We start from the raw sequence: 21,777 nt of genomic DNA, 5'->3' as shown, positions 1-21,777 counted from the left end.
AATGCAACACAGCTACTATGGACAGATATTTAATTTGAGAAAAAAAACAATATTTTCTCTTTGAGATATTATCATTTGAGCATGAAAAATGATCACTGCTTTAATATCATTAATATAAACCAAGAAAAATAATACTTCCTTTAGGATTGTGCTCCACAGGTATGTGCTTCATTAATCTTGAATCTTTCAGATCTTCCACCGAAGTACGATTTAGCTCACATAATGACCAGTTTACTAAAGCCTACCACTTTTAATTTATACAGCTATATGCCCTGATTAATGATATCACATGGCATATTGCAGAAGCACCTTAAATCTACCTCCATTTTAATAAGACCGGCTACAGTATTATTCCTATATGCATTCTTTAATCTGTCCATAAATAATTAGTAATATCTTTTCCAGAACCTTGAACAAAGTGTACATAATTGAGACTGATCTGTAAAATCCCCCCCTTTTTTTCTTGTTTTTAATTTAAATATTTTCTAACACATTTCCTTTGTTTAATTTAATTTTTATTTATTTCATTTTTAATATATTTTTATTTAATTTTAGAATTACATTTTTATTTTATTGTCTTAAAGCAGCTTTACAGAAATATAAAAAAAAAATTCTTAATAAAAATGACAAATTTTTATTTATATTTATCTTTAATGAACAAGCCAGAGGTGATGGTGGTGAGGAAAATCTCTCTGAGACGATATGAGTAAGAAACCTTGAGAGGAAGCAGACTCAAAAAGAAACCCAACCTCATCCTCATATATATGAAGAGTTTATTTGCAAAAACCGATAAACATCATTTTTACAAAAAAAAAAAACACGTTTTGTCAAAAAAGCCAGTATTGTCCACTTTTGAGGCATCACGAGTTTATGTTTTACTGCAAAAGCTAGTAAGCTCCCTTGTTGTTTGTGAGCAAAAACCGATAAGTCCATTTTAGCAAATCAGTGCGCATTATTCAGGTCAGCTGACCAGGCTGATAGTCACTTCTGAAAGACACACTTGCTGAGAAGAGTTTTATCGAACTGGACTAAGTGATCGAGTATGGATAATTTTGACGGACTTGATGAACCTGTGATATCTTCTTCAGGGCGTAAAAGGAAAGGAAAATTTTTTCACGGAACATTGCTAAAGCAGCATGTTACAGTGGTGAAGGAAAAGCTCCCTGTATTGGGTGTAATCACAACAAAGTTTGTCAGGCATCTACATGGTCAGCTGAGGAGATTACAAAGATTATTATTGTTATTATTTTTACTGCTCTTTACATAGACAACTTGTTTCAAGTTAAACAATTTTAAATATTGCACTTAAATGCAATTACAAAGAAATTACTTGGTTTTGTTTGACTCTGAAAGATGAAATGTCGAGTTTTCTGCTTTTGCCAAAAAACGGCTGTTGGAGTTATCTGTTTTTGCTCAAAAACAGACTTTTAAAAAATAAAAAAACATACTTTCAATGAACTTTAATTTTGTAAGTTACCTGAATTTTTATGAGTTATTATTATTTAGTCAAAACAACCCAACTCCAGTTCGATTCATCTTACTTGGAATGAACAATAAAAAACATGATTTCTGAAAATTAATAATCTGTTTTTTAATCTGTTAATTATTGTTAATAATCAGTTAATTATTAATCTGTTTTTGCAAATAAACTCTTCATATATATATATATATATATATATATATATATATATATATATATATATATATACACTATATTGCCAAAAGTATTTGCTCACCCATCCAAATAATCAGAATCGGTGTTCCAATCACTTCCATGGCCACAGGTGTATAAAATCAAGCACCTAGGCATGCAGACTGTTTTTACAAACATTTGTGAAAGAATGGGTCGCTCTCAGGAGCTCAGTGAATTCCAGCGTGGAACTGTGATAGGATGCCACCTGTGCAACAAAGGGTGGACCGACGTCATATTGAACCCTATGGATTAGGAATGGGATGTCACTTAATTTCATATGCGAGTCAAGGCAGGTGAGCGAATACTTTTGGTAATATAGTGTATATATATATTTATATATATATATATATATATATATATATATATATATATATATATATATATATATATATATATATATATATATAAAATTAGATATACACTATATTGCCAAAAGTATTCGCTCACCTGCCTTGACTCGCATATGAACTTAAGTGACATCCCATTCCTAATCCATAGGGTTCAATATGACGTCGGTCCACCCTTTGCAGTTATAACAGCTTCAACTCTTCTGGGAAGGCTGTCCACAAGGTTTAGGAGTGTGTTTATGGGAATTTTTGACCATTCTTCCAGAAGCGCATTTGTGAGGTCACACACTGATGTTGGACAAGAAGGCCTGGCTCTCAGTCTCCGCTCTAATTCATCCCAAAGGTGTTCTATCGGGTTGAGGTCAGGACTCTGTGCAGGCCAGTCAAGTTCATCCACACCAGACTCTGTCATCCATGTCTTTATGGACCTTGCTTTGTGCACTGGTGCACAGTCACGTTGGAAGAGGAAGGGGCCAGCTCCAAACTGTTCCCACAAAGTTGGGAGCATGGAATTGTCCAAAATGTCTTGGTATGCTAAAGCATTCAGAGTTCCTTTCACTGGAACTAAGGGGCCAAGCCCAGCTCCTGAAAAACAACCCCACACCATAATCCCCCCTCCACCAAACTTTACACTTGGCACAATGCAGTCAGACAAGTACCGTTCTCCTGGCAACCGCCAAACCCAGACTCGTCCATCAGATTGCCAGATGGAGAAGCGCGATTCGTCACTCCAGAGAACGCGTCTCCACTGCTCTAGAGTCCAGTGGCGGCGTGCTTTACACCACTGCATCCGACGCTTTGCATTGCACTTGGTGATGTATGGCTTGGATGCAGCTGCTCGGCCATGGAAACCCATTCCATGCGCACTGTTCTTGAGCTAATCTGAAGGCCACATGAAGTTTGGAGGTCTGTAGCGATTGACTCTGCAGAAAGTTGGCGACCTCTTCGCACTATGCGCCTCAGCATCCGCTGACCCCGCTCCGTCAGTTGACGTGGCCTACCACTTCGTGGCTGAGTTGCTGTCGTTCCCAAACACTTCCACGTTCTTATAATACAGCTGACAGTTGACTGTGGAATATTTAGGAGCGAGGAAATTTCACGACTGGATTTGTTGTACAGGTGGCATCCTATCACAGTTCCACGCTGGAATTCACTGAGCTCCTGAGAGCGACCCATTCTTTCACAAATGTTTGTAAAAACAGTCTGCATGCCTAGGTGCTTGATTTTATACACCTGTGGCCATGGAAGTGATTGGAACACCTGATTCTGATTATTTGGATGGGTGAGCGAATACTTTTGGCAATATAGTGTATTTGCAAAGTGTATGTAGTATGTATGTGGAGTTGTGTAACCAGGAGCTTTGATCAACTTATAAATATGAGTATTAGTGAAATTTCTGAACTCAGGATAGATTTAATTATCAAATGTTCAATGATGGAGATCTAAGCACAAGATCGACCCAGTTAAAGCTGTAATGATTATGAATCTATTCTCATATATTTTCCCAAGATGTTTTTACCAGCTTTTTGTTTAAGCTTTCATTCAGTCTTTTCATCAGATCATCAGATCATTATCCATAAACATTCTCAATTTATAAAAATAAGTGTAGCATAATTAAATCTGATGTGGGTGTAGACCCAGGGGATCCTCTGACATTTGTAATGTTCTGATTAATCAAAATATTCATTTATTCAGCTTTAATAAGTGCTTTTTTTTCAAGGTCAGGATCAGGAACCCATCACAGGAACATGGAGTGTGAGGTTAATCAAAATATGTTGATTAAAAATATCCAGATTGATCAATAAAGAAGATTTCATCTACAAGTTTTAAGTTACAGTCTTGGTTAAAGTAATGAGCCTTTATTATAATGTTTGGTCAAAAAAATGTTCAGTGATGGATCAAAGGGACCAAAGTGCAATAAATCCAAAGATCTATTCAGTTATATTCTGGTTCAAAGACAGGGTCACTGTATGTCCAGTAAATGCAGAATCAGCATAAAGGATTTATGCAAGCAGAAATATTATCAAGCATGTTATCAGTCTGGCCCAGTATCTAACAAGAAATGAGAAAATATATGTCTGTTTTGTTCAGCTTTAAATTTATTTGGTGTGATGTCACAAGCCACAGAAGTGTTAAATGGCTCAAATGAAGGGATTTTTGTAAGTTTTTCGTAAGTATTTCTTTCCTTTTTTTAATCTAGTATACTAGTTTTAGAGAGGGGATTATTAATCATTATAAACACCAGAGAGTGGGATTATAAATCATTTATAGTGAGATTACAAATCATTATTATGCCGAGAGGTGCAAAATAAAATAACAAATCAGAAAACACGAGGATGAATCAGACAAACCAGAAAAGGTAGGTATGGTTTGCGAATGGAATTACCTCTGATTGGACGAGACGACTGTCACTCAGGATGTACAGGAACTCCAGCAGGCTGCAGCAGTAGAAAGTGGATTGGTGTGTGTATGAACACATCTCTGCTCTTATAGCGCTCCTTATATCCTTTAATCTGGAATAGTTTTGTCTTCCAAACATTCCTGCTGTGTTTTTAGAGATCACAAACTAATCTTTATGCCATGATACGCTATCAGTATATCCAAAATCACACCATATGAACGTCCATCCTTAAAGAAGTGCTGAATAAATCAATTTTCTTATAAATATACACTACCAGTCAAAAGTTTGGACACACCTTTTAATTCAATGTTTTTTGTTTAGGGATTTATTTTCTACATTGTAGAACAATACTGGAGATTTCAAAACTATGAAATAACACACATGGACTTAAGTAATCCATATGTAATGACAACAAAAAACAGTCAGTTGTTATTTTAAGACACGAAGGTCAGGGGTTCTGGAATAGTTCTTGCAAGAACAGTATTGTCAAGTGCATTTGCAAAACCCATCAAGCACCATGATGAAACTGGCTCACATGAAGACCACCCCAGGAAAGCAAGACCAAAACTGACCTCTGCTGCAGAGGAGAAGTTCATTTAGAGTTACCAGCCTCAGAAATCACCAATTAACAGCACCTCAGATTAGAGCCGTTATGAAGGCTTTACAGAGCATCAGTAGCAGACATATCTCAATATCAACTGTTCAAACGAGATTATTGTGTATTTCGGCTGCCTTCAGCATTGTTTTACAATGTAAAAAGAAATAATTACATCAGGAAAGACCATGGAATTAGATGTGTCCAAACTTTTGACTGGTAGTGTAAATACATATGTTTGTTTACATATGATTTTTTTAGATTTAAAGCAAATGGTTTAAAGTAAAGGCAGAAGTCCTCTTGAGTGACAGATGTCTCGGCCAATCAGCGGTAAGAACTCCATTCGCAAAAAACTATACCTACCTTTGTCCTTGTGTTTTCAGATTTGTTATTTTGTTCTCGGATTTGTTATTTTGTTTTGTGCTTCTTGGACACCATAAGGAGCAGCCGGTATACAACAACAACAACTTACTAGGTTAAAATGTTAGAATTATATACTGTTATGTGTATACAGTGTTTTTTTTGTATTTCTCTACATACAGAAACCCAACAGTGCCCTGACTCAAGTCAAGTGAAGAAGTCAAGAAGCTTTTATTGTCATTTCAACCATATGTAGCTAATGCAGTACACAGTGAAATAAAACAACACAGTTTCTCCAGCACACTGGTGCTACATAAAACATCACAGAGCTACGAAACAACACAGAGCTAAGGTCTGAAAGTAAGTTGTCCTAGACACATGAAGTGCAACCTAGTGCAAACAGTACAAGATAAAAAAAAGACAGTTCAAAACAAAACAGGACAGATATGCAAAATACACAAAATACACAAAATAATTTAGCGGTATACTTTCCGCATAATATGTTAGACAGTACAATGTGCAAAAAATTAGAGAACTGTAAACAAAAGAGGGTTCTTTTTTTAACATATACACAAAAACAGCAGCAGTTGAAAAATGTGCAAAAAATAGCATGTAAACAGATATAATATGGGTGGAGTTATAAACATGAACGAATATTGAATTGAATTGAGTGTTTGAGTGTGTGCTTGAGTTTGGAACAGTTCAGTTCACACAGCTGAGTGTGTATGTGTCTTATAACTCGAGACAATGCAATTATTCACTTGTTTACACTGATTAAAAAATGTCTGATATGTCGATTTCCATTTGGAAGAATAAAATACAACGAGAAAGGGTTAATATCAGGATTATTTTGAATGAATAATTTCTGACATTGAATAGGAGAGTGGTTGTTCCTGGTCAGTGTATCCGGAGAATTGTTATATTGTTTTTTTTTTTTTTTTAAATAATAAAATGCTAATATTTGAGTACTGGACAAACTAAACACCTGATACTTGACATGAAGTTGCAAAAAGTATCTCCGGTATATCCGGTACAGTCTATTGAAATAAGCAGAAAATGAATCGAATCGGAATTAATACATGAGCACCTTTTTAACATTATCATGTGAAATGGTGTACTTTTCTTTTCATAAACCTAATAAATCCAGTCTGCTAGATCCTGCAGGTTTGCTCTACTTTATTTTCTTGTTGTCTCTGATTAACATTTGATACACAATGAACTTTGTTTAGCAGCCTCTCAAAATTGAGCTGTGCTAGAGTTCTAGATAAAAAGATTAGTCACGCTTGAAATGAATAAATGAGGCATCCATTTCTAAAGACTGAGCAGAGATAATAAAAGCATCAGTGTTTCAGCACTTAGAAATTCAGAAAAATTCATGCAACTACTTCTAAACTCTCAATTATCAAGCATAGCTCCACATAGGTTTATAAGAAGCTCATTATGTTTCTGCTCCCAGGATAAACTCCAAGCAGAATATATTCCAAGCTTTTCCAAGAAGCCAAAGAGTGGCAGTGAACCTCATCAACCTCCAGCTAACTGATGCTGAATAAACACAGTGCAGCTTCCATGATCCGTCAGTTTTGGTCAGCTTGCAAAAACCTCTCAGCCGCAGATGGTCCGACTTGTATTTTTCCAGTGAGTTGATAAACGGTGTCTGAAGTTACACACATTCTTTGCAACACCAGTTGAAATATTTATTGTTAGTTTGAAATCGGAATGTGCTTGAGATGGTAGATGATACGGTCGAAATGAACATTCTCTTCTTGAATGTGTGATATACAGTGTGATAAGTGGAATGACTTAAGCTAGCTGTTAAGGTCAGGGTAAAGGAATGTAGTGACCTAGACATGTGTGTGTGTGTGTGTGTGTGTATGTGTGTGTGTGTGTGTGTGTGAAAGAGGTTTTATTTCCAGAAATAATTTTGCATTTGTCTTTGAGATGTCTCAGATGAAGATGTTGTCTCCTCAAATGCCCTCCATGTTGGGAATTAATTAATTGGCTAATTTCCTGTATATGTATTTAATATTAAGGTTTATGTAACTGTCAGCCTGTTGCGCTGAACTTAATCCCGGCGTGTGTGTGAACCTCTCACAAAAGTCTTTATTAACCTCTGATTCCTGCATACTAATGTGCTGAATTTTTAGAACTCACGTATAAATGAAGCCATTAGTGCTAGTGTGGCATATAGGTTGAAATAATACTGTCTTTACATTTTTAGTTTTATTTATATTTATATACACAATGATAACAATGACTTTTTTTTATTACTCACTACTTTAATACTGATAAACAATCGTTTTTGTAAACAAGCTTTGGTGTTATTATAATTTACAGGTACAATAAAACCCAACGTTAGAAAGACATTAAAAGGCATTGAGAAAAAAAATATTTTGTACTGCGTGATTATATGAGTTTGTGGTAAGTGAGTCACAGAATCATCCTTTTAATTAAGAGGCACGTTTCAGATGTAAGCTGAAGGCTGACACAAACACACAGATTTGTTTGTTCAGGGTTACTCTCTCATTAGCAAGACTCCGATGAAACAATGAAAATGAATTCAAAGAGTGAAGGGATCCATTGAACTCTAAATAATGTTTTCAGTTATGGAGCTTCATGTGTGTGTAGTATAAAATTATTCACTTCTGGTCATAGGTGTGTAGAAACAATGTTGTAGGACCATAAAAATAAAATAAATCTATGCACTGGCCATCTTAGTATGAGCACCTAGACAGCTAGTTGTTTATGTAGTTTTCCAGTCAGAAAGTTTTATAGGTATAGCCCATCTGCCCGAAGAAATGTCCACAGAACTTGTTTTTTCCATTCTGTGTAAGCTCTAGAGACAAATCCCAGGAGATCAGCAGTTTCTTAAATAGTCAGATTATCCCATCTGGCACAAACATCTATGCCACAGTGAACAGCACTGTGAGATCGATTTTTTCTGATGTTTAATATGAATATTAACTGATGCTATTGTCTTGTATCAAGATGATTTAATACATTTCCACTGGTGCCACATGATTGGCTTCTTAGATAATTGCATGAATGAGCAGGTGTCCAGGCGTTCAGATTAACATGGCTGGTGAGGGAGTATTTACATATAATAAGTCGGTTCCACTAATATAGATATAAACAGTATTAGTGGGTATGATGTTATGATTATTATTTCCATTTTTGTTAGTCCTTCCTTGTTTTTCTTTCCCCTGCATCCTTCTCTGTGATCATCAATCCCAGTGATGGAGGTGTGGCCTAAGTGTTATCTATAATGTAGTGGGTGTGGCAACATTGTCACTTCAAATATATTAGGTATGGCCCCAGTGCCAGTTCTTATGTAGAAGGTGTGGCCTTGATGCCATTCCTTATGTAGGAGATGTGGCCTTGATGTCATTCCTTATGTAGGAAGTGTGGCCTTGATGCCATTCCTTATGTAGGAGGTGTGGCCTTGATGCCATTCCTTATGTAGGAGGTGTGGGATTAGTGTCAATCCTGATGTAGGAGGTGTAGGCTTAGTGTCAATCCTGGTATAGGAGGTGTGGCCTTCATGCCATTCCTTATGTAGCAGGTGTGGGATTAGTGTCAATCCTGATGTAGGAGGTGTAGGCTTAGTGTCAATCCTGGTATAGGAGGTGTGGCCTTAGTGTCATTCCTTATGTAGCAGGTGTGGCCTTGATGCCATTCCTTATGTAGGAGGTGTGGCCTTGATGCCATTCCTTATGTAGGAGATGTGGCCTTGATGTCATTCCTTATGTAGGAAGTGTGCCCTTGATGCCATTCCTTATGTAGGAGGTGTGGCCTTGATGCCATTCCTTATGTAGGAGATGTGGCCTTGATGTCATTCCTTATGTAGGAGGTGTGGCCTTTATGCCATTCCTTATGTAGGAGGTGTGGCCTTGATGCCATTCCTTATGTAGGAGATGTGGCCTTGATGTCATTCCTTATGTAGGAGGTGTGGCCTTGATGCCATTCCTTATGTAGGAAGTGTGGCCTTGATGCCATTCCTTATGTAGGAGGTGTGGCCTTGATGCCATTCCTTATGTAGGAGATGTGGCCTTGATGTCATTCCTTATGTAGGAGATGTGGCCTTCATGCCATTCCTTATGTAGGAGATGTGGCCTTGATGTCATTCCTTATGTAGGAGATGTGGCCTTCATGCCATTCCTTATGTAGGAAGTGTGGCCTTCATGCCATTCCTTATGTAGGAGGTGTGGCCTTGATGCCATTCCTTATGTAGGAGATGTGGCCTTGATGTCATTCCTTATGTAGGAAGTGTGACCTTGATGCCATTCCTTATATAGAAGGTGTGGCCTTGATGCCATTCCTTATGTAGGAGGTGTGGCCTTGATGCCATTCCTTATGTAGGAGATGTGGCCTTGATGTCATTCCTTATGTAGGAAGTGTGGCCTCCATGCCATTCCTTATGTAGGAGGTGTGGCCTTGATGCCATTCCTTATGTAGGAGATGTGGCCTTGATGTCATTCCTTATGTAGGAAGTGTGACCTTGATGCCATTCCTTATGTAGAAGGTGTGGCCTTGATGCCATTCCTTATGTAGGAGGTGTGGCCTTGATGCCATTCCTTATGTAGGAGATGTGGCCTTGATGTCATTCCTTATGTAGGAAGTGTGGCCTTGATGCCATTCCTTATGTAGAAGGTGTGGTCTTGATGCCATTCCTTATGTAGGAGGTGTGGGATTAGTGTCAGTCCTGATGTAGGAGGTGTAGGCTTAGTGTCAATCCTGGTATAGGAGGTGTGGCCTTCATGCCATTCCTTATGTAGAAGGTGTGTCCTTGATGCTATTCCTTATGTAGGAAGTGTGGCCTTCATGCCATTCCTTATGTAGGAGGTGTGGCCTTGATGTCATTCCTTATGTAGGAAGTGTGGCCTTGATACCATTCCTTATGTAGGAGGTGTGGCCTTGATGCCATTCCTTATGTAGGAGGTGTGGCCTTAGTGTCATTCCTTATCTAGGAGGTGTGGCCTTGATGCCATTCCTTATGTAGGAGGTGTGGGATTAGTGTCAATCCTGATGTAGAAGCTGTAGGCTTAGTGTCAATCCTGATATAGGGGGTGTGTTCTTGATGCCATTCCTTATGTAGCAGGTGTGGCCTTGATGTCATTCCTTAAGTATAAAGTGTGGCCTTCATGCCATTCTTTATGTAGGAGGTGTGGCATCAGTGTCACTTCTTATGTACAAGGTGTGGTCTTAGTGTCAATCCTGGTATAGGAGTTGCGGCCTTGATGCTATCCCTTATGTAGTAGGTACGGCCTCATTGTAAATCCTGGAATAAGAGGTTTGGCCTTAGTGTCATTCCTTATGTAGGAGGTGTGGCCTAAGTGTCGGTTCTCAGTGTCAGTCCACTGATGTAGGAGGTGTGGCCTCAGTGTTAGTCCACTGATGTAGGAGGTGTGGCCTCAGCGTTAGTCCACTGATGTAGGAGGTGTGGCTTCAGTGTCAGTCCTCAGAGTGAGTCTCACTGTAGAAGAAGCTTGGCCTCACAGCAGCAGTGACATTTCCCTACATAGCTGTTATTACTGTCTGTGCATCTTGCTTTAAAATTCCAAACTAGCATTTTTTAATTGACCAGATTTGATTTAAAATTTCAGATTTAATTCTCAAAATATTGCCACATTTCTCAAAACCTTATTGAACTAATATCAGGATCTATGCATTTACTTCTCAACATTAATTCATGTACAAAATTTCTGTAAAAAGAATCAAAACAAAGGTGTGAATTCAGTGTGAATTTCAAGAAATAAATCAAGTAAAAAAAAAAAAAAACTTGATACTTTTTTCTTGTAAATTGATATAGATTTCCAGTTGGTGATGGAGTTTTTTTTTATTGCAGATGATAAAAGATTCTGGATTTTTGTGTTAGCAGCAATATCTGTAAGGATTTTTATAGAATTAGCTTATGAGGCCTTTTAAACCCAAGACATAAAATGATTCTTTCTTCCTAATGGAAATGCTTAAAAAAAACAGGTTGCATGATTTTACTTTAGATGATGAGGCCACAATCACTGAAAAGTATTCTTACTTACATACTTTTAAGATTTTTATCTTTTAAATACCGCATTTTTTAATACCTTTTCAAAATTATCGCTATTTTTTATTTCCACATAAAACATTTGTTTACTTTAGGCATATATATTATATATTTGCATATCTATATTTATTTATAAAGCAAGCGATTCAATGTTATTAGAAAAAGACACTGTATTTTTTTATATCTCAAGGAAATTTGTTTTGTTTTTTAAATCGCTATTTTGAATTTTTTAACAGTTGAATAAAAATATGAATAAATTGTAAGTCACAAAATTCACCCTTTAGATAAATTTAATAGATAAAAATGAAATCGAATGAAATAAGTGTTGACATTTACACCACAGCAAACTCCTGCTGCTCAGCCACTTGCCAATAAACATCATTGTCATTCTGATTGTGATGCAGTTTATGTATCTACGGGGGGGAAACGCATGCGACAATATTCTGCTCCCGAAAGTAAGATTTGAAATTATTTCGATATGAAAAGACACACTGATTGTGATTGCAACATTTCTAAATATGCAAATCGAAGCACATTCATCACATTTTAATGAACTGAACGTGAGCACTCGCAGTGATCATACAGCGACAAGTGTCAGATGATCAATCTTGTTTAATCACTTGAATTAAACGAATCGGTTTATGACGACCTGACAATGATTAAAATGCTTTAAATGTCTAAGGTCCCAGATTCTCATGTCTAATCTTTTATTTTATTTATTTATTTATTTATTTATTTATTTATTTATTTATTGCCATTTTCACATGATCTCCTGTATTTTATGAACATGGTGGATTGAAAAAAATGACTGTTAAATGATAATTTTCTATTTTTCTATTAAAATACTAGTTTATTGATATCAAGAAATTTGCATTGTTTATGCATAAATGTCCACAACCATCGTCCCATGGTTATTTCATTCATTGTATCTGAAATTAAAATTGATCTGATTAGTAAATTTCAGAATTTATTCTCAAAATATTTCCACCTAATTTACCTAAGATCAAATGTTATTTCTTGAAATGAATTAATGTATGAAATTTTTGTAAACATGAAACTCAAAACATATGAATTTCATATAATCATATTTTTTAATTCTTAGATTTGTCTTGAAGTCAACATCTATAAAATTTGAATTTTAATTTAGAATTTTTGAATAATTCAATATCAGATAAATGACTTTGGATGATATAGCCAGATTCTCTTTATATAGAACTGAATAAAGAGGCATTGTCGGTAGAATGTTCCCAGAGCCACTTAAATAAATAGCTTGTAGTTTTCTGTGTGTCTTAAACAAAATGAGACTGCTATATGAGCACTATAGTACTTGTGTGCAGAAGTTGGTGTTTCTCATGAATGCTTGATGCTGTTAAGCCTCTGTTCTCGTCAGGATGATGTTCTCTTTTCCCGGTTTCTGTCTCATCCTCCTGTTTGAAATTCCTCTCACTTGCCCATGGAAACTGCTTTAATCTCCCCAAATTATTGGGCTACGTGCTACGCCTATTGCATTGTCACATTTACTTTCCCATCTTTGATTTCTCTTCCTTTTCCTTTCTTCACATGGTTGCACTTATTCTTTTCACGACAGATTTGTTGTTCCCTGGTCCTTTCCACTTTATTCAGAAGGTGAGGAGTCTGCCAATGTTTTTTTTCTCTTTAGATCGGTTTGCAGAGCGAGCATGCACTATGATAATGAAGCTCTGGCTGAGGTGCTGGGTGAAGCGCTACTGTAGTGAGTCATCATGCAAAAGAAAGAAAAAAAGCAACATGATTTTATAAGAATGTTTCAGCTCGTATAAAACGTTGCAGTCATTTAGGGTGAGGTGTGGAACTAGGAGTCATAGCTGTTTTCACTTCAGTAGAAATCATGAAAATTCTTTCATTATGTTTACTTTTCTGGCTTTTGGCAAACACCTTTATCCAGAGCTACTTACAGTTTTATCTTATCTTATCTTTTTTTTTTTTTTTTTTTTTACAACTGAGGGTTAAAGGCCTTGCTCAGGGGCCCAGCAGTGGCAGCTTGGTGGACTTAGGATTCAAACTCACAACCTTCTCATCAGTAGTCCAACACCTAAACCACTAAGCTACCACATGATCTACAAAAATTCCAACTCAGTGCTTTGTTGAAACTTTGATTCTGTCCCATTTATAGAATTTTGGCAAATGCCCTTATCTAAAGCAACTTACATTCATCTCAATTTGTTATACACCGGAGGGTTAAGGGCCTTGCTCAGGGACCCAGCAGTGGCAGCTTGGTGGTTCTGAGATCCACAACCTTTCAATCAGTAGTGCAACACCTTACTTGAGTAAGCATATAAAGCTTGCAACTTAACCTAAAGCTTGTGAGTTAAGTAAATAAATAAATAAATAAATAAATAAATAAATAAATAAATAAATAAATAAATAAAACACCTATCAGCCATAACATTATGACCTAATATTGTGTTGGTCCCCCTTTTGCTGTCAAAACAGCCCTGACCCATAAAGGCATGGACTACACTAGCTGGATTAACACTAGGTGTGCTGTGGTATCTGGCACCAAGATGTTAGCAACAGATCCTTTAAACCCTGTAAGTTGCAAGGTAGGGCCTCCATGGATTGGACTTGTTTGTTCAGCATCAGTGAGCCTTGGCCGCCCATGACCCTGGCACCAGTTCACCACTATTCCTTCCTTGGACCACTTTTAATAGATATTGACCACTGCAGACCGGGAACACCCCAGAAGCGCTGCAGTTTTGGAGATGCTCTTATCCAGTCATCTAGCAATCACAATTTGGTTCTTGTCAAACTCGCTCAAATCCTAATGCTTGCCCAATTTTCCTGCTTCTAACACATCAACTTTGAGGACAAAATGTTTACTTGCTGCCTAATATATCCCACCCACTAACAGGTGACATGATTGATGAGGAGATAATCAGTTTTATTCACTTCACCTCTCAGTGCTCATATTATGCCTAATCGGTCTAAATAAATCTGCATGTTTGCATGTTTATATATTGTATAGGGCAGTAAGACCAATATATATGATGTGCTATTCCCAAATTTTAATTATTTCCCATTTTTCCCACCAATTTTTACAAATTCTGAATTTTAATTACATTTTAATTGCACTAATGCTACTAAAAGTAAACAATAACAATAACATATCTTAAACTCCATTTTAACAAAAACATCACATCCAATACTAATATACAGAATGTAATATACATGTTAATATCTAAATTCAAATTTTTCTAACAGTATCGTCTCCTACCAGTAATCATAGACGACGTACCTCATGACCTCACTTACACACCTAGAGCTCAGCGAGTCAACTGGGAAAAAGGATAGAAAGAATATCTGAAAGCTAAGCTCTGAGTGTGTTTCAGAAGCAGCCATCCATTAAATTTCCAATTCTTACACAAATGAAAGGTATAAAATGAATAAATGTGGGTAGTGAGTCATTTTAACCCACCGGAGGCCTACAAGCAGAATAACAACTTTTCCCAGTTCAGCGATGGCTGATGACGTCAAAAGCATGTAATGCGATGCCACTAGAATACAATGAAGGTCTAGGATATATATATTTTTTTAAAATATTACAACATGGGTTAATTCCATTAAAAATGTTTTGTAAGAAGTTTTGTCTTGATTGTAGTTGGCCATCCTGAACTTTTTTCTCACCCAGCATCAACACCTGGTGCATACGTGCATGAAATGTCCAAAAATTCATTTTTTTGGTTAAATAAATACATCATCTGGTTAGTTAAAGTGCTCTATTTATTGGTATAAATGTCTGCTGCTTGATGTGTAGGGCTTGAAATTAGATCATTTAACATTTGCAAAATAAATAAATAATATAAAATAATATATATATATTTATATATATATATATATATATATATATATATATATATATATATATTATATATATATATATTATATATTATATATTATATATTATATATAAAATTAACACTGTCATGCCAAACAGCAATTTTCTTTTGGAAATGCTCAGTCAGTTTGGGAACAGTTTCTGTAATTAGACAATGTCTAAACTATTTAGTTTATTATAGAGAAATTTGAGTAAAGACTTCTGTGTGAAATTCTCTCTCGAATCCAATGTTAAGTATGTGCAAAATTTCATAAGGAATATGGTTAAGTTCATTTAAAATATAAATGAGGTTTGATTTGTTTAACACTTTTCTTGGTCACTGAATAATTCCATCTGTATTATTTCATAATGGCTTCATTATTATTCAAAAATGGTGGAATAAAGATAAAAATAAAGTTCTACATTCTATTCATCTCTCTCTCTCTCTCTCTCTCTCTCTCTCTCTCAACAAACTTTTACATACACCTAGGCTAAAGGCTCACTTTTCCCCCCACACACAATTTCCTGTGTTAAGTCAATTCAAGTATCTGCTTTATTTCTGTAAGATTGAGATAAGATTTAATTTAGTGTTAATTCACTATATCAGACCTCCACTGGGTCGAAACTAACAAACACTATGATGACTGTCGCGTTAAATAGTTTTATTAGAGAAATGAATGCAATGACTACAGTACCAGGTGTGCTACCAATTAACCAATTATGACAACTGGCCAATCAGAAGCTCCCGTCAGTCATTACATCACTCTCTGGAATCTTTCAGACTGTCAGCCTTGGGTGTGATCTCAATCAGATCCTCAGGTCATGAATCAGTATACAAGGTACACAGGTTTGAGCACTTGTAAGAACCCTGGATCACGAAGAAGCCTTGTGGGTTTTTTTTTAAATATCACAGCTATTATAACACTTCAAGCAGGATGACAGGCTAGCTAAGACTCAGGCTAGCTATATCAAAGATAATAAACTTTGACAAAATAAAAAGTCAAATACTGTAAAAAATCACCAACATTTGAGTACCACAACAGTAATATCAAGCTGCTTACATCTGTAAATGAAGTTTGCTACCATTTTTGTCCAGGTGAGATGCTTAAATTAGCCGACTTCCTGCTCAGTGCCCCAACTACTGAACTAGAAAGCCAATTGAGACACAGCCGTTTGGACCTGATCTATTAAATTCACACAGAAATAAATTCTTTCAGATATTATTTTGAAGCAGATACATGAACTGACTTAATACAGTAAATTTGAGTTTTGAATGTCTTCAGTGGTTTTAAGTGTAGCCACAGCTACAAAAGGCAGATTGCTATGCTATATCCTCTCCTTGTAGGAATATTACTTCCCAACACCAATATTATGTAAAATATTGACATGTGATATTAAATAAACAGCTCTGACCGCTCTAAAGCAGATTGTGTAGTGCAGAGTGTCCTTCAGGCAGTGGAGCGTTGTGACAAATTTAGCTGTGAAAGCTGCAGTTTGTCTCTCTCTGTGTCTCTAGAGATGATCTGTAGTCGCTCATTATCTTTGAGCTAGAGGAAATCTGTTATTTGCTTTGTGTTGCACTGATGACATACTTTCTTTTTTGTCTTGCAATTGAGAAGGAGAGAGGCTTGCCTCAATCTTATAGTAAGATACTCAGTGTTCACGAAATATGGGAGAAGATGTTACACCGATTTAAAGTCCAATCTACTAACATGTGAGATAGAAGGATCATGGGATAATTACTACATGGATGTTGGTGACACTTTACCACTATTGTGAACCAAAATTTTCTGAGAATGTTATTTATGTAAGATCCATAACATGAGCTATAGGAAATATAAGTGAGAGAATAAAAAGAAAGAACGAAAGAAATTTCTGCCTGAAGTTTAAAATACAGTGAGATACATTAAAGTAATAGAGACAGAGATTAGATTTCAATGTAAGCACTGTCAATATTTTTTGTGTCTATATTCTTTCTTGTTGCTATCATTCTTATTGCTTTAGATGATTTTCTTGCTTTTGGAAATGTTGTATGAATTTGGCAATAAAGCAACATTGTAGTGAGAGAGTGAGAGAATGAAAGAGAGAGATAATGATGAGTGACAGAAGGTGCTTATGGCTCGGGGATTGCTAGAGAAAACAAACATTAGGGGAGAGAAATTAACTATATTCACAAGTCAGCTGATATGAAAAAGTGGACCAATAATGCAGACATCATGTCTTATTGAAAATATATATATTTTAATGGGGCACATAATAAAATGATACAAATATCGGCGTTTGCTTTTCCATGTTTGCAGATTGACTTCTTTTAATATATGTGATTCTGTAATTTAAATTATCTTTATCTTTTCTAAAACCTAAAATTATATTTAAGCAATAAATCTAAGAAAATGTGCATACACTAACATCATCTCATTTTTAAAGAGTTTCTTCTTGGTCAGTGGTGGAATTTCACTCTTACATGGTTGAAAGTAACAAGCTTGAGGGTTTTTTATGATCAAATGAACAAAAACATAAGCTGAGGTTAGCTAGAATCCAGGGATATTCAAATAATTAAACTTTTTAAATCTTAGCCATAACATTAAAACCATCTGCCAAATATCGTGTAGGTTTCTCTTGTGCCACAAAAACAGCTCTGATCCATCAAGGCATGGACTCTACAAGATATCATAAGCTCTGAAGGGTGTTTGGCACCAAAATATAAGTTGTGAGACAGGGCCTAGATTAATCAGGCTTGCTTGTCCTTCAGAATTCCCACAGATGCTGGATTGGATTGAGATCTTGAGAATTTGGAGGCACCTTGAACATTTTTCAAGTCTTGCTGAAAAATCCTACTGCCATGAAGGGATGTAATTTAGTCTGCAACAATCTTTAAGTAGGTGATACATGTCAAAATAACATCCACATGAACATCCCAAGGAATGGAAGAACCCCAAGGTTTCCTGGAAGAACACTGCCCAGTGCATCATACTATCCTCATCTGACTTGCCTTCTTCCACCATCTTCCATATCTCGAAGGTCCAGTTATGTTGCTCATATGCCCAGTGTAGGTGTTTTCAACAGAGGACAGAAGTCAGCATCAGCACTCTAACCAGTCTGTTGCTACAAAGCCCCATGTTCAGCAAGCTGTGATACACTGTGTGTTCTGAAACCTTTCTTTCAGATCCAACATTAACTTTGTCAGCAGTTTGTGCTATAGTTGCTCTTCAGTGGGATCGGTACCAGGCTGGTTAGCTTTCATCGATGTGCCTTGGGTTACACAGGACTCTTGTCCATGCTTTGGTCCCTGCCTCATGAGACCTGCCCAGTTATCAACCCATCGCCTAGCCAACATGACCCTTGCAAAATCATTCTTGCCCATTTATCATGCTTCCAACATACCAACTTGGAAAACTGACTGTTCATTAGTTCCCTTATATATCCCACCACTTTACAGATGCCACTGTTACTAGATAATCAACGTTATTTACTTTCTTTGCTGTACAAAGATTTTCACTTTACCTGTCTGAGGTCTCAATAGATTGTCTGATCGCCGTATAATATGACTAACATGGTTCAACTTTCACACAATAAAAAAAAAGAACAAGAAAACTTTTGTTCACATGATCAGCAGGAAATTCTGATGATGCATTTTCCTGTATTCCAACTTACATAGGGGTTCAGAAATTTGTTCAGAAAACAGCGTTGAGTCAATTGAGTGAATTTTTAGAACAAATTATACATAGATTTTTCATAACTCCATCTAATGGATGACTCATGGAAATGGATGTTTCAGACATGAAATGTTAAATGGATTCACACATCGATGTTAAAAACAGGATTTTGAAAGTTTTATAATAATTAGATTCCGAAGTAGTTACATTGGAAGTTTTAGTGGACTGAGATGAACAAAAATGCTGGTTTCTGTTCCCTAAATATGCACAAAAATTTGTGGTGCTGTGACAAACATTTTAATTTTGTAGAAAAGGTAGTTTGTTTTTAATTTACATATATATTGTAGATGTAAAAGTAATATCAGTGCAACAAAAATTGAATCACGGACTCGGTCGTGTGAGTACGGTCAATAGGTCCACGTGAAAAGAGGAATGAAGTGAAGGGATGACAAGAATAGAGGGATAAAACTATCTAGAGGGACAGGATGTCAATGTGTTGAACCACAGCTTTAGAGCAGACAAGTAAATGATGACACAAGGGACTGAGACAGAACTGTCCTGTCCACCTCTCTCTCTCTCACACACACATACACAAACATACACACAGTAAGCTTCAAAACACATTCTACACTTCCTACAATTGGAAGACTTGTGTGTGAGATGTGTGTTTGTGTGTGTATACTTTTGGTATTCCTCCAGTATGAGTGTTGTAGACTAACAGGGATTACCACTAAGTCATCTGGGGAGTCACATTGCTATTAGTGCTGACACAACTGCTCTGTCTTCATCCTTCAATCATCTCTCTCTCTCTCTCTCTCTCTCTCTTACTTTCTTAATCTCCACATTCACTTTCTGAATAGTTTGAAGAACTTCCAAGGTGCTTGTTTGCAAGCAAGTCTATAATGTATTCCTAATGTCTCTCTCTCTCTCTCTCTCTCTCTCTCTCTCTCTCTCTCTCTCTCTCTCTATTTATCTGTCTTTTATGTTATATATTATATAATTGAAAAGGGCAACCAGTTTTTCTTAACACATTGGTAGATAAAGAAAATTGCTAGTGACAAATGGTATAAAGTTGACAAACACATAATTAAGGTTATTTAAAATAATAACAAAAAAATATTTTTGTTAAAGGTTTATGGTAATAAAGCCTCGTGATCATTTATATTTTATATTAATTTTAATTTAATATTTAAATATGTACATAAGTTCATAAAGGGAAATTGGTAAACTGCAAAATTAACAGGCTGAATGGCTGAAATGAGAAATACCTCATTAATAATAATAATAGTAATTATAATAATAATAATAATAATAAAAACAAGCTACAAATGTACTTGACTTTTTTCTCACACAAAGCTCAGTTGTGCTAAATAGAAAAAAAAAAGAAAAGAAAAAAAAAAAAGAAAACATACGGCCTGGACTTCAAAAGCGTTTATCTGTTATTATCTGGTTTGTCCCAGGGCAAGAGTTTGTTTGTACAGAAATGCTTTCTTAGCCATGTGTTTAATGCTGATGAAATCCTGTTCTCTAAAAACCAGCCATTTAGAACGAACGTTCATTTGTATCCCATATGACCTGGGAGCAATGGAACTTTATAAGGTATTATTTTAACTAAGGATATAATGACATGCTTTAAATAATTAACTTAAGAGCATAATTTAGCAATGGATAACTTTGTATTTTTTTGTAACTTATGCTTTGAGCTTTCTGGGTAATTTCTGAGTAGGAAGTGTGGTAGAATTTAAGAGTGTGTGTGTGTGTGTGTGTGTGTGTTTGAGTGTGTTGCTGGAACTAAACCATCATCCAACACCTGCTGTGGCCTTGGGCTACACCACTTTATTCTCAATGTGTTTGGTCTTGAGAAGTACACAGTGAAAGGAAGTCAACAAATGTAGAAGCAACACTCTTGGCTTGTTTGTACGCTTCACCTACTCAATCATCCGTAATTTACCCGGGGTAATTGATTTTGGGAGGAACGGGATGAGTTAAACAATTAGGAGGTTCACGGGATACAGCTGCATTTTGACACAACTTCATTTGTTTTCCTTTAGCTCTTTTTTTCCCACCTTTGGTTCAAGCAAAGGGGCAAGTTCGAGATCGTAACATCTGGAGCCGTGTACTGAAACAGTGCTGAAACCATTAGAAGAAGGATGAGTAAGAGCAACCACGATGAACCTGGCATGACGAGCTTTCCCAACGCTTTCGAATCTACAAGATCGTGTTCAATTATTGCTTCTCCCTGATGGGGAATTCCAGTACAAACCACAGTATAATAGCGACTGTGAAAGCTAAATTGATTAAATGGAGATGATCCTAAACATGATTTGAACTGGAAACTGAATGGTCCAGCTGAAATCACTAATGAAATGAAACAAAATGCTTGAAACCAACACACTATCCATCCATCAGCAACTGTTTATCTTTCTCCATTTAAAATGCTGCAGTCCAGTTTTTGCAAGTTGGATTTTCTCCTAGATCATCATCCCATTCCACTTTTCATCCGCTCTCCATGACGTCATTGTTTTCAGGATTTGTTATCCTTAACTTAGCTCATATAAACAGTCTGCCCTGTAGCTGATATGTGTGCCAACAATGACAAAAAGCCCAGTGAAGAATGTGAGCAGAGTCTATATGATAAAATGCTGGGTAAATATAGCCACTGTTTTCCTTTGCACTTGCTTTTTGCACCATTGTATTCAGTGATGGAATAAAAACATGCTTACTTTTTTTTTTCTCTCTCCAAGGTGTGTGTGTAGTTTAATTGTTCCCTTTACTTTAAGTGTGATCCTTTTAAGTGTGATAGTTTTGAATTTGATCCTGTTATTATGTTAT

At 36.2% G+C, this 21,777-nt stretch overlaps 1 long non-coding RNA gene across 2 annotated transcripts in view; it reads left to right on the top strand.

Annotated features, from left to right (window-relative positions):
• LOC131354117 (uncharacterized) overlaps positions 1 to 21,450 on the top strand; it is an 84,629-nt gene extending 63,179 nt beyond the window's left edge. For both annotated transcript variants that reach the window (XR_009204704.1, XR_009204703.1), the window contains one exon: positions 20,997 to 21,450. This is a non-coding gene — a long non-coding RNA (uncharacterized LOC131354117). The remainder of the gene's footprint in view (positions 1 to 20,996) is intronic.
• Positions 21,451 to 21,777: the final 327 nt, after the last annotated feature.

Source organism: Hemibagrus wyckioides, linkage group LG06, assembly GCF_019097595.1.
Source record: "Hemibagrus wyckioides isolate EC202008001 linkage group LG06, SWU_Hwy_1.0, whole genome shotgun sequence".
NCBI classification, from domain to species: domain Eukaryota; kingdom Metazoa; phylum Chordata; class Actinopteri; order Siluriformes; family Bagridae; genus Hemibagrus; species Hemibagrus wyckioides.
Note: the sequence above shows the minus strand (reverse complement) of the source record. Positions and strands in the feature narration are given on the sequence as shown.